Raw genomic sequence first — 22,368 nt, 5'->3', positions numbered from 1 at the left:
TAAACCTTCTACAACCACTCCCAAACCCCCTCCATCCTCCCGTCCCAGTGTGTCCAAATAAATTTACCTAGCTAACCTGGAGCTCTTCCCTACATCTCCCACCCATCCTTCTCCTAGGGCCAGGATGTCTAGATCCCAGCACCTCAGCCACCAAATCTGCATCTGCTGTGGTCCCTGCTACTGCAGTACAGTCAAAGGGCTGCCAGTGTGCCACCAACGGAAAAGAAGGACCACCCTATTCCACCACCTGCAAAGCTCAAAAAAGGACCAGCTTCAAGCAGGGGACCGTCACACCACCCACCCAGCAAGGCCTCGCACAAACACAGAGTCCCTGCAGCGGCTGTCAAGATGGGGAAGGGCCACAAGCCAAAGGGCACATCACCTCTGGGCACAATGTCACCAGGGGAGGGGCTGGTGACCACCAAATCATCAGGGATGGCAGCCACATGCACCCCAGTCACCACCGCTGCTCCGACCGCCACCTGCACCACTGCCTGCACCACCCCCTGCACCGCCACCTGCACCGCCGCTGCCACAACGTCAGTCTGCAGCATCCTCTCCAAGGATCAGCCATCCGAGGCTGCCGGAGATGGCATGGTGTCTCCATCCACCCCAACAGTCACTTGCACCATGGCCTGCACTGGCAGCATCTCCACTGCAGCCACCGCCGCCTGCACCCCCATCAGCACTGCCACGTGCACACCCAATGCCACTCTGTCGGACATCAGTCCCATCCCCAGTGTGAAGCCGTCAGAGTCTGCAGGTGATGTCCTGGGCCCTGGACACGCCACTTGAGGCACCACCTCCATCACTGACACGAACCAGCAATTGGCAGCCTAAGTCGCTGCAGGATGGAGTGTGGGTCTGCCTCCATGGAGTATTATGCTACCTGTTCCGGGTACACCGCGTGGCTGTGACACACAGGTGAGACGAAGTCAACATGCCACACCCCAGGAGCAGCATCACTGGGCACAAAGCCCCCTCCAGAACCAGTGGAGAAAAGCATCCACTATCCCAGTCCTTGGCAGGATGAAACACTCTGGGCCTAAGCCCCCTCCAGAAGCAGTGGAGAAAAGCATCCACTAACACAGTCCTTGGCAGGATAAAGCACTCTGGGCACAAAGCCCCCTCCAGAACCAATGGAGAAAAGCATCCACTAACACAGTCCTTGGCAGGATGAAGCACTCTGGGCACAAAGCCCCCTCCAGAACCAGTGGAACATCTCACCCACTTGAGAGACTGTGGCTTTGCACTCCCCAGGACCAAACAGTGGGCAAACCACCCACTTGAGAGACTTGTGAGAATGTGGCTTTGCACTCCCCAGGACCAAACAGTGGGCAAACCACCCACTTGAGAGACTTGAGAGAATGTGGCTTTGCACTCCCCAGGACCAAACAGTGGGCAAACAACCCACTTGAGAGAATTGTGAGACTGTGGCTTTGCACTCCCCAGGACCAAACAGTGGGCAAACCACCCACTTGAGAGACTTGAGAGACTGTGGCTTTGCACTCCCCAGGACCAAACAGTGGGCAAACCACCCACTTGAGAGACTTGTGAGACTGTGGCTTTGCACTCCCCAGGGCCAAGCAGTGGGCATAGAGCCACCTCGAGGAGCAGTGGCGTTGTACCATCATCCGGCTGAGGTGCCTCCCCACCCCCCTTCCCCATGAGGTGCCTGTTTTTTTTCGACCTGATGGCCCTGCAGTGTTCTCTCCGTTTTGAGGCAGGTTTCATGTGTGGGCTTCGCTCATGCTTTGTGGGACCACTGGTCCACGGACATTTCATGGGACAGTGTACGGACTTGATTACTTGCTGTAAATATTTGTGTATACTGATTAATTGCTGTTCTCTTGGGCTATCTGATTGATTGAATATTACACTAGTTAAACTCATTTCGTTTTGTTCTTGCGTTCTTCCAGGGGGTGACGGGGTGTATCTGTGATGTTATTGGATATATGTGTGTGTGTGTTGTTGTGGGTGGGGGTGTTGCGTTTGGCGTGTGTGTGTGTCACTCTCTTTTCCCTTCCCTCCCCTGTGTTCTAGGTACAGTACTCACCGTGGTTGTCACCGCCGCCGTTCGTACTCCTGGTGGATGAGAAGATACACCAACATTGGTAAGACCTGTAGTTCAGGCTCCATGGCGTCCTGGTTCTTCGTTCAATCTCGAAAGGTGAGTGGTTTCCCTTCTGTGTACTGTTTCTGCTGTGCCTTTGATGGCGTTGGTACCGCTCCGGAAAAGCTGGTGGATTGGTGCCTTATAATAGTGTGGGAGGTACACTGACTTCCACCTGTCTGTTGGCAGTTACCACTGCGGCGTTTGTTGCTACCGCCGTGGCGGTAGGAGTGATAAAGTGGCTGTCTGTTTTGGCGGTTTCCCCCATGGTTGTAATTCCATTTTTTGGACCGACGGACTGTTGGCGGTATTACCGCAGCTTTATCACTGACCGCCAGGGTTGTAATGAGGCCCATAGTGCTGGGTTTTGTCATGAAACGATTTGGAGCATCAGACTGCAACGTTGTGATCTTCTTCATCACTCTTCCCGGTTGCAGATGGCAGCATTACTGAAACAGAGGCAGTAGATGCAAAAGTAAGAGCTGTTCTTGGTAAACTATGTTAGCAATTCTTTGCCCAAGTGTTTCCGTTAATTCTAAATTCTCTAACTTCAAATATAGAATTTGGTAAAAAATTTAATTAGAAAGGTCACATTGCAGATTTATATTTTACATGAGCGGTTCTTAACCCGGGGTCTACATCTCCTACTCAGGGGATCACAACTGGAAATGAAATAATTATAACAGGAAAGGAATAGAGGATGTCTACATAAAAAATCAAAATGTAAACTTTAAAACACTCTGGCCCAGATTTACAAGGATCTGGCGCATCAGCATTTATGCGTTCGATTTCTTGTGCCCCCCCCCCCCCCACTGCCACCTAACGGGACCATAGGTGCGCCGTATTTTTAATATGGTGCACTATGGCGCATATTAGGTCAATAGCATCTACATTTTTGTCGCTATTGTTGCACTTTGCTGCACTAGTGTAAAAAAATGTTGATGCTAGTGCAGCAAAATGCAAGGAGACCCATTGACTTCAACAGGTGCGTCCTTTTAATGCCTGCTTTGAACAGGGGTAAAAAAATGCACCACAAATTTCTTTTTTGCTGCCTCCTAACACCGGCAACACAGGCTGCACCATGTTTGAGTCAACCCAGAGTTCAGCTCCTCCAATGGGAAGCCTTTCAGCTCCATGCTGCAATCCAGGGGCCATATGTACGAAAGCTTTTTCCCATAGACACAGAATGGGTAAAATCCTTTCGTACATCTGGCCCCAGATGCCTTTCGCTGCACTATCGGCATACCAGTGTCCTCCTCTAAAAGAGGCACTTCCTCCACACCGAGACAGGGTTCATCATCAGGTGATTCCTCTTAGACAGAACATTCACTGTCAGTCTTGGACTTCCTCCTCTGCCTCAGATGCAGAGTCAATCTCATAATAATAGTCAGAGGAAGAATCAAAAAGCATGCCAACAATCTGCTGAGCAGTAATCCTGCAGCTAGCCATAATTCTTACTAATAAATGTAAATTGACAATTAAGTCAAAAATAATCATCAGGGTGTAAAATAAGTAATAAACAAAGTGTGGCTTTACCAAATGGAAAGTAAAACAAGTGGTAATCTGGAAGGAAAAGTCAATCAATTCAAAGCACACAAAGACCTATATATTCAAATTGCCAGAGACAGACTCACCAGCACCTACTCTGCACAGACACAACAAGCACCGACGATATCCCACTAGAAAGGAAAAACAAAAGAAAATTACACACAAAACAACATAATGCACATCCTGCACAAATCCAAGGAAAATTTCACACAAAATTAAAAAGAAGCCAAATATGCTGCTATTATTACACCACTTACAAAAAACACATTAATGCAGGGAAATGTTACTCATTTAGAGAACCTCATTTATAGTCAGAGTAACTCGTTTATATATATATTTTAAACCTGCAGGACTCCATTGGGCGCAAGTCTTTATAAACTGGCACAATCTTCCCATTGCACCAGTTTGTAAATGTGGCACACTGTAGAGGACTGCTTAATGCTACTGCTGCGTAAAAAAAATGCTGCAACGGTGCACTAGTAAATAAGCCCCTAAATTCTGGTACTAGGGATAATTCTAGAAATGGCCAAAAAGGGAGAGGGTGGGACATTAACTCATTATAAATCAGAGGCTTACGGTAATATAAATTGCAACTAAATTATTTTAAAAAAAAATCTGTATGTTTCTTTTATTCTCCTCAGAAGATGTGATCGCTTTAATCCTGCAGAAGAGTACAAAATGAACAACAAGAGAAGAAGGGCGGCACTAATTTTCAAACACAAGTGTGTTGTATCTAATGGGTTTAAATTCAGATGTATTCATATGGGGAGAGCTGGCTTGTGCTACTGCTGGCTCGTGACACCTCCGCGCTCGCTCTCACCTTGAAAGTTTTATTCAAACGCGGAGCGAGTGGTGCGGCCGTTGGAGGTCCCAGGGAACAGGTGTCGGCAAGTGGCTGTCCGTAACATGTGTTACTTCAGTCTTCAAATTCATTGCTTCAAATCCATGCTGAAGTCTGCCGCTCATTACTCCTCGTAAGAAAGTGGTTCTGCTGGGGAAGAACAGTGCTTAATTTGTAAATAAAAACGTGCCGGTACCCAAATCCCTCCTCTTAAACACGCGACTGCTGCAATTAAACGTAGGAACACGGAAACTGATACTCTTGCAGATTACTGCTTTCTTCAATTATTACGCTTTCTCATGTCCTCTTCGTCCATCTTTCCCATGTGTGTCTTTTGCTCGCAGTAAATGCTTGAGGCACAAAAATAAGTGCTGGCCCTTTAAAATAAGTGCCGGTGCTCCGCACCGGAAACAACAAGCACAAATTAAGCACTGGCGCAGAACCGTGTCCGAGAAACATGGTGCCAATGCTGACAGCCTCCGGCAAACGTAAGGCTGTGAAAAAACACTAAGAAGCAATGAAACCTGTTTGTAAACATCACTTGTCAACATCGTAATCTGACTTCACAGGGCTGGAAAAAAAAGTTCATATAACAGAATTCAGTTGGACTACTTTCATTGCCCTCTTAAAGATGGGAGGCTGAGGGGCCCTGCTAAAATGTATACTAATAAACTGGCTAGCCCTTTATTTAGCATGTCCACTAACCCACTTAGCTATCTTACCAGCTAAAAGGGCAACCAAAGAAACAATCAGTCGCTGTCTACATGGCATTTTCTTTCTTAATCAAGAATCTAGACTTCAATCTAGGACAAGGGACTCAGTGCTCAAGATTCAGAATAAAGTGCTGGTGAGTAAAGTGTCGTGCAGAGAGCGGGGCACTCTGTGCTGTAGTACACGTGCACCCAGCTCCTTCTTTATTGACAAGGTCACCTTACTGGGGACACCTGTTTGGGATGGGTGTGGGCATAGAGTCGGGCCAGTCCTCTTGCAAAAGGGATATATTGTCTTTATATGGCCAATGTTGATACTACAGATGACACGGCTGAAATTGGAGTGTGTGCAGGGTTTGCCGTGTAGAAATTCAAATATATTTGTTAGTTTTGTAAGTCACACACCAGTGAGTCCCCAAGTATTTAAGCCCAGTAGTGCTCTGCCATCAAAGCAGCCCAGAAGCAACCCTTGTGCTGAGAACGTACCGAAACCAAGGAGGAAAATACTAGATAGAATGAGCTTATCCTAGTTGAAAGTAGTCTCCACAGTGGAGATTCCCCATCTTACTTCGTCATCAATACTGTGAGCTCCGTTTTTTTTTTTTTTCTCTGAAATGAGAAAAAAATCGTACATGGTCCCCGATATTAGTACTCATGAGGTAGTGACCTCAGAAGTCTGTCTCAGTATTCACTTTTGCAGTCATCTGTCATTGCAGAGATGTCAAACAACCTGCAATCTGCAGATATCACCTGCATTATGGAGTAAACACACGCAAATTTTCTAGCATTCGTGAACAAGAATTTTCAATTCTATTAAAGAGATGGAGGCGAATATTATGCATTCTCTTCTTTGTTTTTATTAAGAGAGCATCCATGTAAACAAACAAATGTAACATATACATCCAATAAACAACTACAAATCCCAGAGTTCAGCAACCCTGAGTGATGCAATAGAACATCCATGACCAATCGGAGTTACTTCAATGTATAAACCCAATGTGCCACATTAACTTGGCCACTTCTTCTGCAAGCAGAACTGTTTCTGTATTATGAAACTAGCTAGACCATTGTCTCCAGGCTGCCTGGTATAGTTTATGGGTAGACTTTTCCCTGGTCTTGTCGATGAGATCGAGAGTTTGGTTTCAAGCTCCTAACACTTGCTACGGTCTCCAGAAATTCTCCACATTACTTGTTGGAGTTCACAGGACATGACTACAGAGTGCGGATTCCCGAGATGGTCCAGGAGGAGAGTCGGGAAGGAAGGAACTATCAGGGGACACTGGCAAGACAGTTCCAACAAGGTCGGAAACCAACTCTGGGTTTTCCACAGAAATGAGACCAGTACCACTTCCGCACTTTGCCACCTGATGAGAAGGGTCACTCTCAACACCATAGAAAAGGGGGGAAATGCATAATTGAGACCCGTCCAAGTTTGCAAGAAATCATCCATTGCCAGAACTAACGGACAGGGGCGGTTCCTCCACTATTGCGGAGGAGCGTTGTTCCCTCCCTCCGACCAGCAGCAGGAGCTGCAAACCTTTAAAAATAAAACGATAATAAACAGTGTTTATTATCGTTTTATTTTTAAAGGGGTGGGCCATGGGGTGAGGAGCACTCCCCTCAGTGCGCATGTATGTTTGGCCAGCTGTCTTGGGCCGGCCAAACACACATGCACACAAGGACTCTCTCAAACCTGACACTGTGTTGCCGGGTTAGAGAGAGCAACCCCAGGCTCCCTCCTTGCGTTGGAGCGCCCAACCGGGGCGCTCCAGCCAACCATAATGCTGCTTTGAACAGCGTCATGATTGGCCGCAGGGCAGGCTGGGTACCTGGAGTGTGGTGGAGAGTGACGGTGTGGTAGCAAAGTTCAGGAAAGTTTTTAAAAAATATTTTTTTAAAATTTTTTTTATTTCCCCCCCCCACACTTTTCCCAGTCACCAGTTGCCAATGCCATCTCAAACTGTAAAATGATGATACTGGAACGTTAGACAGGAAACAAACAGGTCTATTTGACATGGACCCCATTTCCACATGGTCTTGCTGACCAGAATTGGATTCCGCTTCCAATTGCTGGAATCTTTGAGGTTCCATGAGTTCCAGTCTGCTATTGAATTCTCGGATATGAGGGATGCATGGCAATGATCTAAATCTGGTTCTGAGGGCAATAATTGCTATCTCTGCCAGAAGACATGAACAAGTGCCTCCTAAACAACTGCTGCACTGGACTGCTGTTACACTGTCCATTTTTAAGAGGATACAACAGTGAGAGTTTAGGGATGAAAAGGAGCAAAGTGTGAAGGACCAACCAGCAACTCTAGACAATTGATGTGTAAAGAAAGTTCGGCTTTGGACTAACAACCTGATGTGGTAAGTGAACCACAGTGAACTCCTCAACCCCAAGGGCTGGTGTCTGACTCCACCACCATATCTAGAATGAGACCAAAAATATCTCTCCCATTCCAGGAGTCCATGTGGTCAAGCCACCACTGTAATTATTGATGCACTTCCTGAGTGAGAGCAATTCGATCACAATAGGACAACCCTCTGTGCAAATGAGTTTTCTTTATCCATTTAATGGACTCAAAAATGGAGAGGGCCTGGAAATGTGGCTTGGGTAGATGACGCCAAGAGACCCGCTAATTGAGCCAACCAACGCAGAGTTGTGAATCACCTTTATTGCTCTGATCCCCTGGACTGGTAGAGCCAAGGAGGCTGTAACAAAAAAGTCATCTGTTGCACAGGTACTAGATCGGAATTGTGTAATTGATGAAAAAACCCAGAGACTCCCACAAGGATATCATGAGCCTCTATTGTTTCTCGAGAACACTGGGGTTGTGGGGCATGAGGAGGAAGTCGTATAGATATATAATCAATTGAATTTCTCTTTCTCTCAAGAATGACACCACAGGTTTGTGTAATTTGGTAAAACACCATGGGGCTGATGAAAGCCCAAAGGCCATCGCCAAAAACTCCCATAAGTAGTGTCTTGCCTTTGGAATTGCAAAAATCGATGGTGAGGATGTAAAATAGGTTCTGTGAGATAGGTGTCTTTGAGGGTCAGCCAGACCAGGCCTTGCCTCAAGTCCCTAAAGAGGTAAATCCTTTCCATTTAGAAGTGGTGATAGAGAATCCAAGAGTTGAATTCCTTGAGGTTGAGGACGAGGTGAAAGCCTTCGCCTTTTTTTGTCCACAAGGACTATTTTGTTAAGGAAACCTGTAGGATGGGTTTGATAGGAGACAATAGCTCTTTTTTGTAAGAGGGAGGCCACATCCCGCTCTATGGCTGGATAAGAGTGGATGAGGAAAAGACTTCTGAACTGGCATCTTGTAAAACTCTAGGTGAAACCCTTGAACCGTTTGAAGAAGCCATACATCGTGAGTGAAGTATGACCAATTTTGAAGAAAAAGATGAATGCTGCTTCCTAGTTCTATATGAGAAAAATTGTGAGGTCTCACCTTGGAAAGAGGTGTTGGAAGTTGATCCACAAGCATTTCCACGGTGAAGTCACCCTCGGAAGCCTCCTGCATAAGTAGGGTAGAAGGGGGTTACTCTTTGCCCATAATTCCAGCTAGAGGGTATTCGCTTGCTCTGGCATCAGATGGAGGAGCCTGGATATTGTGACTGGCTGGTAGAGTGGCCCATGCCTCGACCAGCCGGGACAAAATGTTGAGGTTGAAAAACTTTTTTCAAAGCAGTTTGAGCTTTGTCAAGAGAGGTAAATGTCTTGACAAACTTAGCTACCCACTTCACAAATGGGTAACCAAAATGGAGGCCATCCATTGAGGGGCCAGCTTTTTTAGTTAACAACTCGCAAAGCTTAGGGTCAATGCAGAGAAGGCTAGAGTTGCTTGGAAGATAACGTGCAGATCCTTAACATACTTGCCCAAGAAGATGGAAATCTGAGAATGTATGTCAAGGGCCAGATCAACCTTACCCTCCAAGGTAGGTCTAGGACATTAGGAGAGCAAGTGGATCCTGACCTTCTTGGGGAAAAGTTTGCGTAGTCTAGAATGTAAGTAGGCAACAGACTTGGGCAAAGGTGACCAGTCTGTTGAGTGCGGATGGACAATATCATCCAGATTAAATATATCAGGCAATAACTGGGACTGAGAAGAGCCTGATGGGCCTTCGCCTGTTGAGGAATCTAAGCACCTCTTCTTAGGGGCAGGTAACCAGGATCTAACATCCTTTTATCAGAAGCACCAGTATCTCTATCTGGGTTGTCACAGTCTTGGAAGGACCCAGTACTATCATCTGTGTCCTCGGTCACATTCTAATCAGGAAAGGAACCTATAGAATGCAACTATGCTAATTTCAATTGCTCCAAGGCATCCGTCTTGGATGCTGTTTTGGGGTAATAGAGCGCGGTGCTGGAGGAATGGGGGGCATTATGAGGTAGCACCCTGAGCACACCTTCGAAAAAGGCCTACATTTCTTCAAAGATTGAGTAATAGTCCTATGGACGTAATTTTGCATGGCTTGAGGAACAGCCTCTTTTTCAGGGCCCAGACAAAACTCTGTAACATTCTTCTGCATCAAGTCAACAGGGAGGTCAGCACGATTTGGTCAAGACATATTCAAAGCAATGAGCAGACTCAACTTGAGTCCCCACTAGAAAAAACGCCCTGACTGTATACAGGGCAAACCTCGCATCTGCTACAGGCAAACCTGGTCTATACGGGGTGAACCCTAATAAGGTAATAACTTTCTCTGTTCTAAAGGGTAACCAACCTATAGAGACACTGGGGTGCGCAAGAGGAATAAACCCATCAATCTATATATCTGAAAAACAGATTGATCCAGTGACTGAAATGAGCACCAAAGACAAGGGAATTAAGAAAAATGTATTAGGCACCCACAGGTTACTGACTGGCTTCAATAATTGTTGCAATCCAGTTGGGCCATGAAAGGTTAATTATTTTTGCAGCACTAGCTGAGTGTGACACACAGAGAGCAGCCAGATAAAGACCTGCCTTGAGGCCAATGGGCAGGCCTAGAGGGAGGATCACCGGCGTGGTTAAGGGCGGATCAGGAAAAACGATTTGAAGACCGCAAGCAATACTGGCATGAGGGAGGCTGACATGCGCTTTCTCCGTCAACAATTAATGTGCTGAAAAAGCACTCATCACAGCAAGGGAGGGAGAGACTTGCTTCTCTACCGCTTGCGTCGGCCGCCAAATCAAATCTAAAATGGCGGCGCAAGTGGGCTGGTGCTCTTTAGTGGGGGATACCAAGCAAAAAATACTGTCAACAAAAGTCTGCTTGGCTGAAGGGAGGCAAGCAGTGTTCGCCGCAAGAAAATTTGAGGACGGCTAAATATGAGTAAATCGTCAATAAACCATACATTTTTATGAAATTACACACCACAAATAAAGAGGTAAGCTAAAAGTTTAAATATATTATAACATGAATACTGACAAAGATTATTAATGGTGGGTTTATATTTCTAAATGTTATATGTGCCTTGCTTGATATAAATTAATGTGCCATTGTATTTCATTTTAGTTAGCCAATATGAGGCCTGTAAGGCCCTCTTAAGTTTAGTCATTCTTGCTCATGTGACATTTTTTTCAGATTTCCTTCCCATAAAACGGTAGCTTGGAAATAGATATCCTATTGTTTTACCCATTGTGAGCCTGAGAAAGTAACCTTGAACCCAGTATGTTGAGGAACTGTAGAAACAAACGACATACAATTGTTTCAAACCGTACAGAAGAGCTAAGATGGATGCCTTTCCCATGTTGGTAATGGGAATCTTTCCTGATGATTCAAGTGACTGTCATATGATGGGTTGTGATTGGGCAGTTAGGCCTTCTGATTCGTGTGGAGTGATCGAGTGACAAATCATTGTGCATTATGGATTTTAATATACCGTTCACCAGTTGGATCAGCTACATTCTTTTCTGGATCCCCTTGGACTTTGAGAGGTACAGACCTCTCTACCCTTACCCTTCATTTTCAATGCTTTGCTGAGACTTAGAATTTTTATCTGACCCATGGAAAATACTCTTGACTAAGCTTCTGAAATGCTGACACCTTCCCTTTTTACCTACTTGTTTACGAACCTTCGTTAGTCAAATTTTGCCTTAAATGTAATTTTTCCAAATTCTATTTGCCCTTTATTTATTTTTTTACTTTTTGCAATCATGTGTTGTAGCTCAGCATATGCTAATTTGTGACTTGCAAATCTGTAGTGATTTCCCTTGCCAAAGCAGGCTAACTTTAATGACTGTTGAATAGTCTTCATGCTTAAAATAACTGAACAGTTTGTTTTCAAATTATGAGCTAATTCTGTTGATTTTTTGTATTGCTATTGTTGAGTGCTTAGTACTTTTGATATTAATTTGAATAAACTTGTTCTGTAACTGTATAGTCTTGTTTTGAGAATCATTTACATACATTTGAGCATGAGTCTGTAATACAATCCTCAACTTTATTCCTGACTGGAGTTTTTCTTGTGTAGCCACGTGAGTTATACTGCCATTTTGAATTGTCATTTGTGTTTTGATGCCTAACCTTTCTGCCCCTTTATCCTGGGTGAAAAGACCCACTGACCTCACTAAAAGCATACTTGAGAATGCTTCACCAAATCTGGTTGCAAAGTAGTGGATCTTCCAGCGAGGAGGATAAAATAATTAGGCATAGTGTTAGGGAGTTAGGGATTTATTGTTGTGCAAATTGCCCAGACCAAAGGTTTTTGTTGCACGATTCGTTCGTAGGACTAAAGGAGTTCCAGCATTGTTCCTTTGCAGTGGATGTGTGAAATGCTTGATGAAAAGAGACGTATTCATCCTAGTTAGAGAGAGAATAGAGACTCCACCCGAACGTACTCCATGTCATTATGTTTTGTCTGAAAAAGATCTTCCTGCATGTATGTGGCTTGAACAGTGGCATAAGATTACTTAGAAAGAAAGAACATTTAATTTAAGAATCAATGAGAACCTGAGGCGAGTACTTTATGATATGAAACTGCCCCCAAGACCCGCACAGTTTGAAGAGATTAATACTTGGGAACATATGGCTTATCAGAAACAGCGAGATAAGTGCAAGAATAGAATAAGGAAATCAATAAGAACAATTGCAGAGGTAAAATGGAATAATCTCAGTTCAGAGGTCTAAAATGAATCAGCCAGCACAGAGTTTTCATTTGAATCAGTCTGTGCACAATTTTCAGTTCACGTCAACTTGTGCAGAATTTTGCCCCAAATCAGACAGGACACGGCTGAAATACGGCTTTGACAGGACAGAGTTTGGAAATGGCAATTCCACAAAATCAGATGATTACATAAACCCTGATGCATTGACAGTTCCAGTGCCAATAGTTCCAGCTATTCCTCTGTAAGCTCCAGGCATGACTGGGAAAAATCCACACATTTTAAATGTCCTGAATATTTAGAATGTTTAAATTGTCCTGATAACCCAAGTTGTACCAAATGGTTTTGCATCAAACAGTGCACAGGCATTTGTGAGCCCAAGTTGTTCAGAAATAGATAATTCACTCTCTTCTAAGACCCTTGACCCCTACACGTGTTTCAGACACAACTTTAATGAGAAAGTCAGACAGGATTTACCCCTGATGCGAGGTATCCTCAGAGATCCTCACCACATTTTGTGCCCAGATCAGAGTAGGCACATGTTGTGGGGTTATTTTAGTGAGTTTTTAAGGGCATGTATTTTAGCAATAGTCCTGCCGCTTGTGCCCTTTAGCCTTATAATAATTCACTTTAATTTCTGAGCAGGAAGCTTAATTCTGCGGTGATGTTTTACTTTCCTTGATCTCATACACTTTTAGCCTAGAAACTGCTTTCATTCTTCTTAGTAGGACACTCTTGTTGTGTACCCTGCTCAAGATTGTACTCGATATTGTTGTCAGTACAAATTAGGAACACCGCAAACTTTGCCACTTCACCAGAAACATATGTGCTTGTGACGGGCCGACTCTGTCGTCGGACCTGCCATACCCCTGGGGCACCGGCCGTGCAGAGCTACCTGACCCGGAAGTCCTCGGTCAGGAACCAATCCTCAAGAACTTCTGGGTTAAGACGGGCAGAAAAGGGACTCTTCGCTCAGACCCGGGGAAGCAGGTGGAGAAGCCAGGGAAGAATGGAACACCGAAGGAGAGGACAGCAACATCGGGAACGGAGGAAAAGACGAGGATGGACCCGCAGACTGCGCAAGAGCAGGAAGACATCGGGGCCACCAGTCGCCATCTGAAGGAAGGGAGGACCAGGAGGCAATACTTCACGACCACGGCCATGCTTTGGGAAGAGTGTGGCCTCCGCAGGTGTGTGGGCAGGGGTAAACAAGATCAAAGGGGGGGGCGGGAAGCAAGGAGGGAAGGTAAAATGTAGGGAGGGACAACTGGGTTTTGGTTGGTTTGTTATCCCTTTGTTTTGTTTGGTGGCGCGTTCCTTTTGGCTACTGTATTTTTTTTTTAATTTGTTTGTGGTTTGCTTTATTTATTTTTTTGGTAGTGCTTACACTGTGGGGTCTTGGGTGGGGACTAGCAGGCAAGGAGAGGGGAAATGACAAAACCCCCAGGAGTAGCTCAGAGTACCCCTCCCCACTGCAGCCCAAAAATACAGGAAGGTCAGGTATAGCCTCGACCAAGGGGCAGAAGAAGAAAAAGACAATAGAAGTGAGAGACAAAGAACCGCCAGTAGAAGAAAAGAAAAGAAAGAAGAGAGAGACAGAAGAACAGTGCAGAGAGGAGAATAGGAAGAAAGGAATAAGGAAACAGGGAGAGAGAGAGAGCAATAGAAAAACAGAAACAAAGTAAAAAAAGGGAAACACATTTAGGCCACTTACCGTTTCTTTTCTTTTCACATGTGCCACCTGGGAGTCGCCCTGGAAACAAATAAGACCAGAAATTAACGCTAGAGAAAGAGTGACCAAAGAACGCATCCTCCAGAAAAAAAAAAACAGAGAACAAATAGTGGCCTGTGGTCTGACAATAAAGACTATACATATACTATATACCCACGGTTTTGTGTCTTCCTTGTGACTAATTACAGTGTTCTTATGTTAGGGCAGTTTTCTCAGAACACCAGCTGGTTTATTATATAACATCCCTCTTTTCCTATACGTTAGAGGGAGAGTTCCAGCCAGAAAATTGCCACTATATGCTGTCACTTCAGCTGTCGGCTGAGACTTAGGCCCTCATTCCGACCCTGGCGGTTTCAAACCGCCAGGGTGGAGGGCAACGGAAGCACCGCCAACAGGCTGGCGGTGCTTCCTGGGCTATTCTGACCGCCGCGGTCAGAAAAGGGGAACCGGCGGTTTCCTGCCGGTTTTCCCCTGGCCCAGGGAATCCTCCATGGCGGCGCTGCTTGCAGAGCCGCCATGGGGATTCCGACCCCCTTCCCCCCAGCCTGTTCCTGGCGGTTTACACCGCCAGGAAGAGGCTGGCGGGAACGGGTGTTGTGGGGCCCCTGGGGGCCCCTGCACTGCCCATGCCACTGGCATGGGCTGTGCAGGGGCCGCCTAACAGGGCCCCACAAAGATTTTCACTGTCTGCTTAGCAGACAGTGAAAATCGCGACGGGTGCTACTGCACCCGTCGCACCCCTGCAAATCCGCCGGCTCCATTCGGAGCCGGCTTCCTCTTTGCAGGGGCTTTCCTGCTGGGCCGGCGGGCGATCTTCTGGAGATCGCCCGCCGGCCCAGCGGGAAAGTTAAAATGACCCCTGCGGTCATTTAACCGCGGTGCGGTCTTTGGGCGGTTTCCGCCCGGCGTGCGTCGCCCGCCGCCCGCCGGGGTCGGAATGACCCCCTTAATGTCTTTTCCACCTACATGAGAAACCAACAGCCCCCTTCGCTACTACCATATACATGTATGGGGGATGGTGTCTTCCTAGAACCTGAAGGGCATATTAGGGCTAAAACTGCTGTGCTCTAGTAGTACCTTGGTGGCGTAGGCAGGAATTTTAACCCATTGCATTCTGACACTATGGTGGGACTTTTCCTATGTTTCACTTTCCTTGTTACTGCATTACTATTATTATATTTTATCATCCTAATCATTGGAATACATGCTATTGTATCTAGAACAAAGTTGATTCATTAAAACACACTGAATCAATTTCTACTTCTGTTTGTCTTTGCAGGTGTGAAATAAATGTAACTGAGAGAAAATGCTGAGATCTGTTGCACCACGATTTCCCTGAGAAATCAGAATGTCATGCGCACAACTGACAGAAATCACCGCCACTTTCAGGTGCTGGTGAGGTACTGCTAGCTAGCTGGAAGAGTTCGGCTGATGGTTGTTATACTGTGTGGAATTGGACTCAGCTCCCCACAAACCTGTGGTGCTGCCACCTGAATCCAGCAGCCTCATTAGTATAATGAGAGTCAACACAACACACTGAATATTGGTTGTGGTACTCTGCATAGGAGGTTACCCTTTAACACTCCAGAAGACATGTCTATTATAAATACCCCAGATCTAGTAGTTACAGGTCCTTAAAGAACAGAAGCATTGTTGAAGGCTCCAATACATTTGCAAGGTTTTGCTGCCAAGCAATTAAATGGTTGGCTTAATAATTTGAGTCCTGCGGGTGCAATCTGGAGGAACAAATTGCAGTGCAAGAGCAGAACACACCCCAGAAAGAGATGGATCATTGGATATACCCAGATTGAAATTGAATTAAATGTGATGATATTTTATGAAATCTAGACACAGCTCAGTTAAATGTTTACAGTGTGGACAAACTGTGGTTTGTATGTGAAGACATTATGAAACGTGCATGACAAGCTTATGAGAGAGTAGCTGCAGTAGTTGAGAGATATGATGTGGATTTGGAGAAATCAAAAGCCCTGAAGAGAAGTTACAGATTAGAATTCAGTGACAAGGATATATCGAACATGAGACCTCCCGAAATGGGATTGCAGTCTAGAGAATTAATTTGTTACATTCAGAAATGGGGAGTTTTAAATAAGTTGGAAGAAATATGGGCAAAGGAAAGAGATCACAAGAAAATGAAAACATATTTGGCTCTGGCAGGAGCAAGACAAGAGGAGAGAAATGTGAAGATGCTTCCCCTGAGAGAAATTCCTGGTGAGGGATATGTTCATGTACCTTGGAGTAGGAGTGATATTTTGTCGTTCACAAATGATTACCTGGAGTTGAGAGAGAAACCAGTGGAGTGGCATAAGCAGACAGAGTGATTTGTGAAACTTTCAAAATGCATGTGGGAAGATTTGAATACATTGTTTTACATTGTGGTTCTGAGTGATGTGTGGACTGAGTGTAAGATTGCACTTGATTGGCCTGGCAGTGAACCTTCCAAGAGATTCAGTGACAAATGTGCCATCTGAAGAGGTAATGAAAAAGAATCAGAAGGTAATTGGCTTTTTGAAAAAACAAGGGGTCCCCAAAAGATCTTGATTGGCTGAGCATTAACAGGATGATTCAGAAATTTAAGGAGTCAATACATTCCTTTTATGAGAGATTGTTGCAGGCTTTTAAGCATTTTAGTGGTACTGAGACGAAAGAGGCTAAAGACTTGAGTCTTTTTGTGTTCAACTTTGTAAAGGGATTGACGCCAGACATAAATAACATGATTCAGCAGCATTTGATTTGTTGGCAAAATAAACCGATTGATGAGATCCTGCGGTATGCAAAATACTGCAGCAATGAACTGGAAGTAAAGCTGAAAAAGTTGAAGGAGGAGCTGATGGTGATACAATTGAAAGCTGCACAGAAAACAAGTCAGAATCAAATGTTTGGAGGGAATACTGGTGATATACAAGGAGTGCAACAACAGGGAGGTAATAATTTCCAGCAGCAAGGTAGAGGATGTGGTGATCCTTCAGATCAGAGTGGAATGGTGGATTTGCCAACTTTGAAAAGAACTAATCCTTGTCAAACATGCAGCAAGTTGGGCCATTGGAAGAGGGAGTATCTCCTTGAAGCAAATAATAATCAGTTGCAGAATGATGGAATTATACAAGTGCAAGGTAATAATCAGGTTCAAATGAAAAGAGTGCTGAGACCCCGAATGCAAAATTCAAATGTGTTCCAGAGACAGCAAATGCTAGTTCCACAAGTGCAAATGTCCCAACAACAGACACATGTTTCCTGACAGAATTTAAATCAGGTTACAATTTTTTGCGAATCAGATGGCAGCAGTTTCCTTTAATTGATCTAAGTGTGATGATTTTTCAGACATTTTTCAGTTAAGATGCCCCAAAGAAGAAGAGGAGTAAATGCTTGGCGCTTCCTTAGATATGGATCAGTATGGTCCATATGTGGATGGTGATGTGAATTATCACCATGTGCCATTTCTAGTCAACAGAGGAGCTACAACCTCTACTGTCACAACAGCTGAAGTACCTAGCCTACCACTTTCAGGAAAGAGAATTCAGATTGTAGGAGTTGCAAATAAACAATTGTCCAACCCAGTAACAGTAACTGTTCCGGTAAAGATAGGATCATTCACAGATGAGCATCAATTTGTGATATGAGATTCAAGTCCTGTAAGTCTGCTTGGACGCAAATTGCTATGCAAGTGGAAATCTTCCATCAGTTGTACCCCATGTGGTAGTGAGATACACTCGAATGATGAAGATTCACCATTTAAAATTGTGAATCAAACCCCGAGTATCACATTGTACCCAATGTTAATTTGTAATGACTTACCTGGAGATTTAAAAGATACTGTGTCCCCTGAAGTTTGGGATTTTTAAGTAAAGGAGAAAGGACTCATTAAAGGAGTTGAGCCTATGAAGATTACTGTGAACCCCATTGCTGTGTATCAAGAGTTCCTCCATCTACTGTGACACCTGAAACAACTTCAGGAACTACACCGATGATTGAGTCCTTGATAGAACAGGGAATTCTAAGAGAGTTAATTGGAAGTCCATGTCACTCTCCCATTATGGGACTCCGGAAACCCAGTGGAAAACAATGCATGGTCCAGGACCTTAGAAAGGCAAATGAAATTGTTGTTCCATGCTGTCCCATGGTACTAATTCAGCAGTGATTTTATTCCAAATTCCATGTGAAGCAGAGTGGTTCACCGTGATTGACTCGTGCCAAGTGTTTTTCTCCATACCATTGCTTGAGGAGACCCAGTTTCTCTTCATGTTTCAGTTTAACAGTCATGTTTTGGCATAGTGCCGAGTCCCACAAGGGTGTACTGAGAGCCCTTCATTTTTAAACCAGATCTTGAAAAAGAATCTGGAGTCACTTAAAATGCCTTAGGAAGCATGCCGGAGAGATACAATTTCTCTGTTGAACCACTTAGCTGAGAATGGACATAAAGATTTCCTGACTAAATTGCAGTACTGTAAGAAAGAAGTCTTGTACTTAGGACACCATAATGAGAAAGGTGCAAGGAAGGTGTCACAAGAAAGAATCTGAAAATGAATCCTCCAAATACACAGAAGTCAAGATGTTTTTGGGAATGATTGGCTACTGTCATCAGGGGATTCCAAACTTTCCCTTTTGGCCAAGCCTTTACAGAGGTTGACACACAAAGATGTGTCTGATCCAGTACCGTTGGCTGACAACTGCAAACCTACCTTCACAGAGCTGAGAGAAAATCTCTGTTATGCCCCTGCTCTGGGAATGCCTGATTACAATGAATGTTTTACTTTGTAATGATGTGAGAATGAGGGATGCCCTCTTTTAGTTTTGACTCAAATGCATGGAAATGCCAACAAACTAGTGGCATATTTTTCTGTGACTCTTGATCCTGTTGCTTCGGCCTTGCCCTGTTGCCTTAAAGCTTTTGCAGCTGTAAGCATCAGCACTGAACAGTGCAAAAGCATTGCTATGGGTCATCCTTTGAATATTTTTGTGCCCCACTATATGGAACATTTGTTAACCCACACCAAAATGCAGCATTTGACTAGTGCACATCTTACATGCTATGAGCAGGTAATATTGGAGGCACAGAAGATTTCTCGTAAGTGCTAAAATACTTTAAACCTTGCAAATCTTCTCCCCTTCCTTCCCCCCAACTGGATCTCGTCATTTCTCTCAGGCAGAACGCAGAGCGTCTGCCTCCTACCGTTCCTGTCAGAAGCCTCCAGAATCATCTGTGGCGTTCCCCAAGGATCTTTGCTCAGCCCCACGCTCTTCAATGTTTACATGGCCCCCCTCGCCAACATCGCACAAACCCACCACATCAACATAGTTTCCTACGCAGACGACACTCAGCTCATCCTCTCCCTCACGAAAGACCCTACAACTGCAAAGAACAACCTCCACAACGGACTTCACGCCATCGCCAGCTGGATGGAATCAAGCCACCTCAAGTTAAACACAGACAAGACAGAAATCCTCATCTTTGGCAACAACCCCTCAACTTGGAATGACTCCTGGTAGCCCACCTCACTAGGAACCGCGCCCTCACCCACCACCCACGCAAGCAACCTAGGCTTCATCTTGGACTCCACACTCAGCATGACTCAGCAGGTCAATGCCGTCTCCTCTTCCTGCTACAACACTCTCTGCATGCTCCACAAAATCTTCAAGTGGATTCCTGTTGAAACCAGGAAAACTGTCACCCACGCCCTGGTCAGCAGCCGATTGGACTACGGAAACGCCCTATATGCAGGAATAATAACCAAACTTCTAACAAAGCTGCAAAGAATCCAGAACGCATCCGCCAGCCTCATTGTGGACATCCCACGCTGCGACCACATTTCCCCCCACCTCAGAGACCTTCACTGGCTACCAGTATCAAAGAGGATCACCTTCAAACTCCTCACCCACGCACACAAGACCCTCCACGGCACAGGCCCAGCCTACCTCAACGACAGACTCACCTTCCACACCCCCACCCGCAATCTTCGCTCCGCCAGCCTTGCCCTCGCCTCCATCCTCTGCATCCGCCACACCACCGCCGGAGGAAGATCCTTCTCTCACCTAGCCGCCAAGACCTGGAACTCCCTACCGCTCCACCTTCGCCAGATCCAAGACCTCTTGACATTCAGGAAACGCCCCAAGACATGGCTCTACAACCAGTAGCTCCCCCCCCCCCAGCGCCTTGAGACCCTAACAGGTGATTAGTGCGCTCTATAAATCCTTGATTGATTGATTGATTGAATGATAAAGATGTAAATGGTCGTGTTCATGAAATTGAGTATGACTGTATAGATGTCACTGAACTATGCACCAAGCCTAGACCTGATATTCAAGATATTCCACTTTTCAAATCTGATTATGTGATGTTTGTTGATGGCTCCTGTATAAGAGACAATGATGGTACCCTGGGGACTGCTTATGCAGTCTGTATGATCTCATGTTCAGCGAATGCCTTCTGGCTTCAAGGAAACTTTTCTGCCCAAGTAGCAGAATTAGTTGCTCAGACAACTGAGCATGCTGTTTTTCTGAACAGCAGAAGGTGACCATTTTCACTGACAGTCAATATGGCTTTGGTATTGTTCATGATTTGGACAGTTGTGGTCCCAGAGAGGTGTTATGACCTCTTCTGGATCTGAAACAGAGACAAAGTGTATAATTTATTGAAGGCATTACTGTAAAGTTGCCTGCCCAGATTGCGGTTGTGAAGTGCTCTCCGCACCGCAAAGCCACTGATCATGTAACTCTATGCAACAACTATTCCAATGAGTTGGCAATATCCTTTGTGCTCAATTGTACTGCCTTCACTGTAAGTACTCCAATGAGTCAATGATGAGACATGTGACAGTCTTCTGTTAACTGCTACAGAGACCTGGGAGGAAGTTAGGAGGTTGCAAGAGGAGCTGTCAGGGGAAGAACAGCAGAGTTGGGTTAAAGCAAGTTGTGTCAAAAGAAGTGAAGATGATGTTTGGGTTTCAAGTGATGGAAGAGTTGTGATGACGAATAATTTTTTACTACCTATGGCTAGGCATTACCATGGCCCAGCCCATGTTGGCCATGATGCTATGGTTAGGACATTCAAGCAAACTTGGTTTAACCCCAGATTCACATTGATGGCAGAAGCTCCTTGTCATAGATGTATTAGATGGCAGCAGATGCATGTAGGCAAACGTACAGCAGTTACACTGAGTCACATTGGCAGATCAGGAGAACCTTTCAACAGGATGCAGCTCAATTTTATTGAGCTACCTGTTTGTTATGGACTGAGATACATCTTGGTCATTGTTAGCACTTTCTCTCGTTGGGTTGAGGCTTACCCTCACAGTTGCCAAACTGTTAATTAGAGAGTGATTCTGAGGTTTGGCTTCCCAACTTCTCTGGAGTTAAACCAAGGAATACACTTCATCAGTGAGGTCCTGAAATTACTGTGTGAAGCATTAGAAGTTGAGTAAAAACTACATTGTAGTTGCAGGCCTGAGGCTTCTAGATTGGCGGAGCAGGTTACTGGAACTTTGAAGTCCAGATTGGTGAAAGTGTGAGCCCCCACCTTTCTGAAATGGCTTGATGCAGTGCCTCTTGATTTGATGAGTATGTGCAGTACCCCAAACAGAAGAACTGGCTTGTCCTCACATGAGATTATCATGGGGCATGCTATGAGATTGCCAGCTGTACCTAAAAATGTGCTTGTAAACATTACAGATGACATGGTGCTGGATTATTGCAAAGGACTAGCTGATGTGGTTCATTCTGTGCCTCATCAGGTTGGAGAAACTACCGTCCAGCCACAGCAGGAGCTGTGCCATGACTTTTGTCCAGGTAGCTATGTCACAGTGAAAAAACATGTGCGGAAGTATTGCTTAGTGGTCATAACAACAGCTGTGAAGTGTGCTGGTCTCCCAAATCGGGTACATGTAACTTATAGTTCCAGGTTCCCTTGATGAAGCAGTACCTGTCCCTGAAGGGTGGGTTACAGTGAGACGGAGAGAACAGCTAAGTCAAGCTGTTGGGTATGCACAAGTAACTGATTAGGCACAATTGCCATCTGAGGGAGGTCTGAGTGAGTCAACAGCAGTGGTTAGTACAGAAGGGTCGAGACAGAAACAGTTGGCTCTGAAAAGCACAGATGCTGACGTACCTGGAGACAAATGGCCAAATGAGAAAACTGTGCCAGTAGTGCTAGAACCCCCACCTATTTCAGAAGAAACTGAAGAATCTGGTCAAAGCAGCAATGAGACCAGTAGCTCGGAGATTAAAGGGAAGGAGAGTTCCTTGTCAAAAGTGTGCAGCACCTGAATTGACATATTTTGCAGCAAATGACTGGGAAAAGGAATTTGCAACCTGTTGT

This window comes from Pleurodeles waltl, chromosome 1_2, assembly GCF_031143425.1.
Source record: "Pleurodeles waltl isolate 20211129_DDA chromosome 1_2, aPleWal1.hap1.20221129, whole genome shotgun sequence".
Classification (NCBI taxonomy): domain Eukaryota; kingdom Metazoa; phylum Chordata; class Amphibia; order Caudata; family Salamandridae; genus Pleurodeles; species Pleurodeles waltl.
This window is presented reverse-complemented; position numbering follows the sequence as displayed.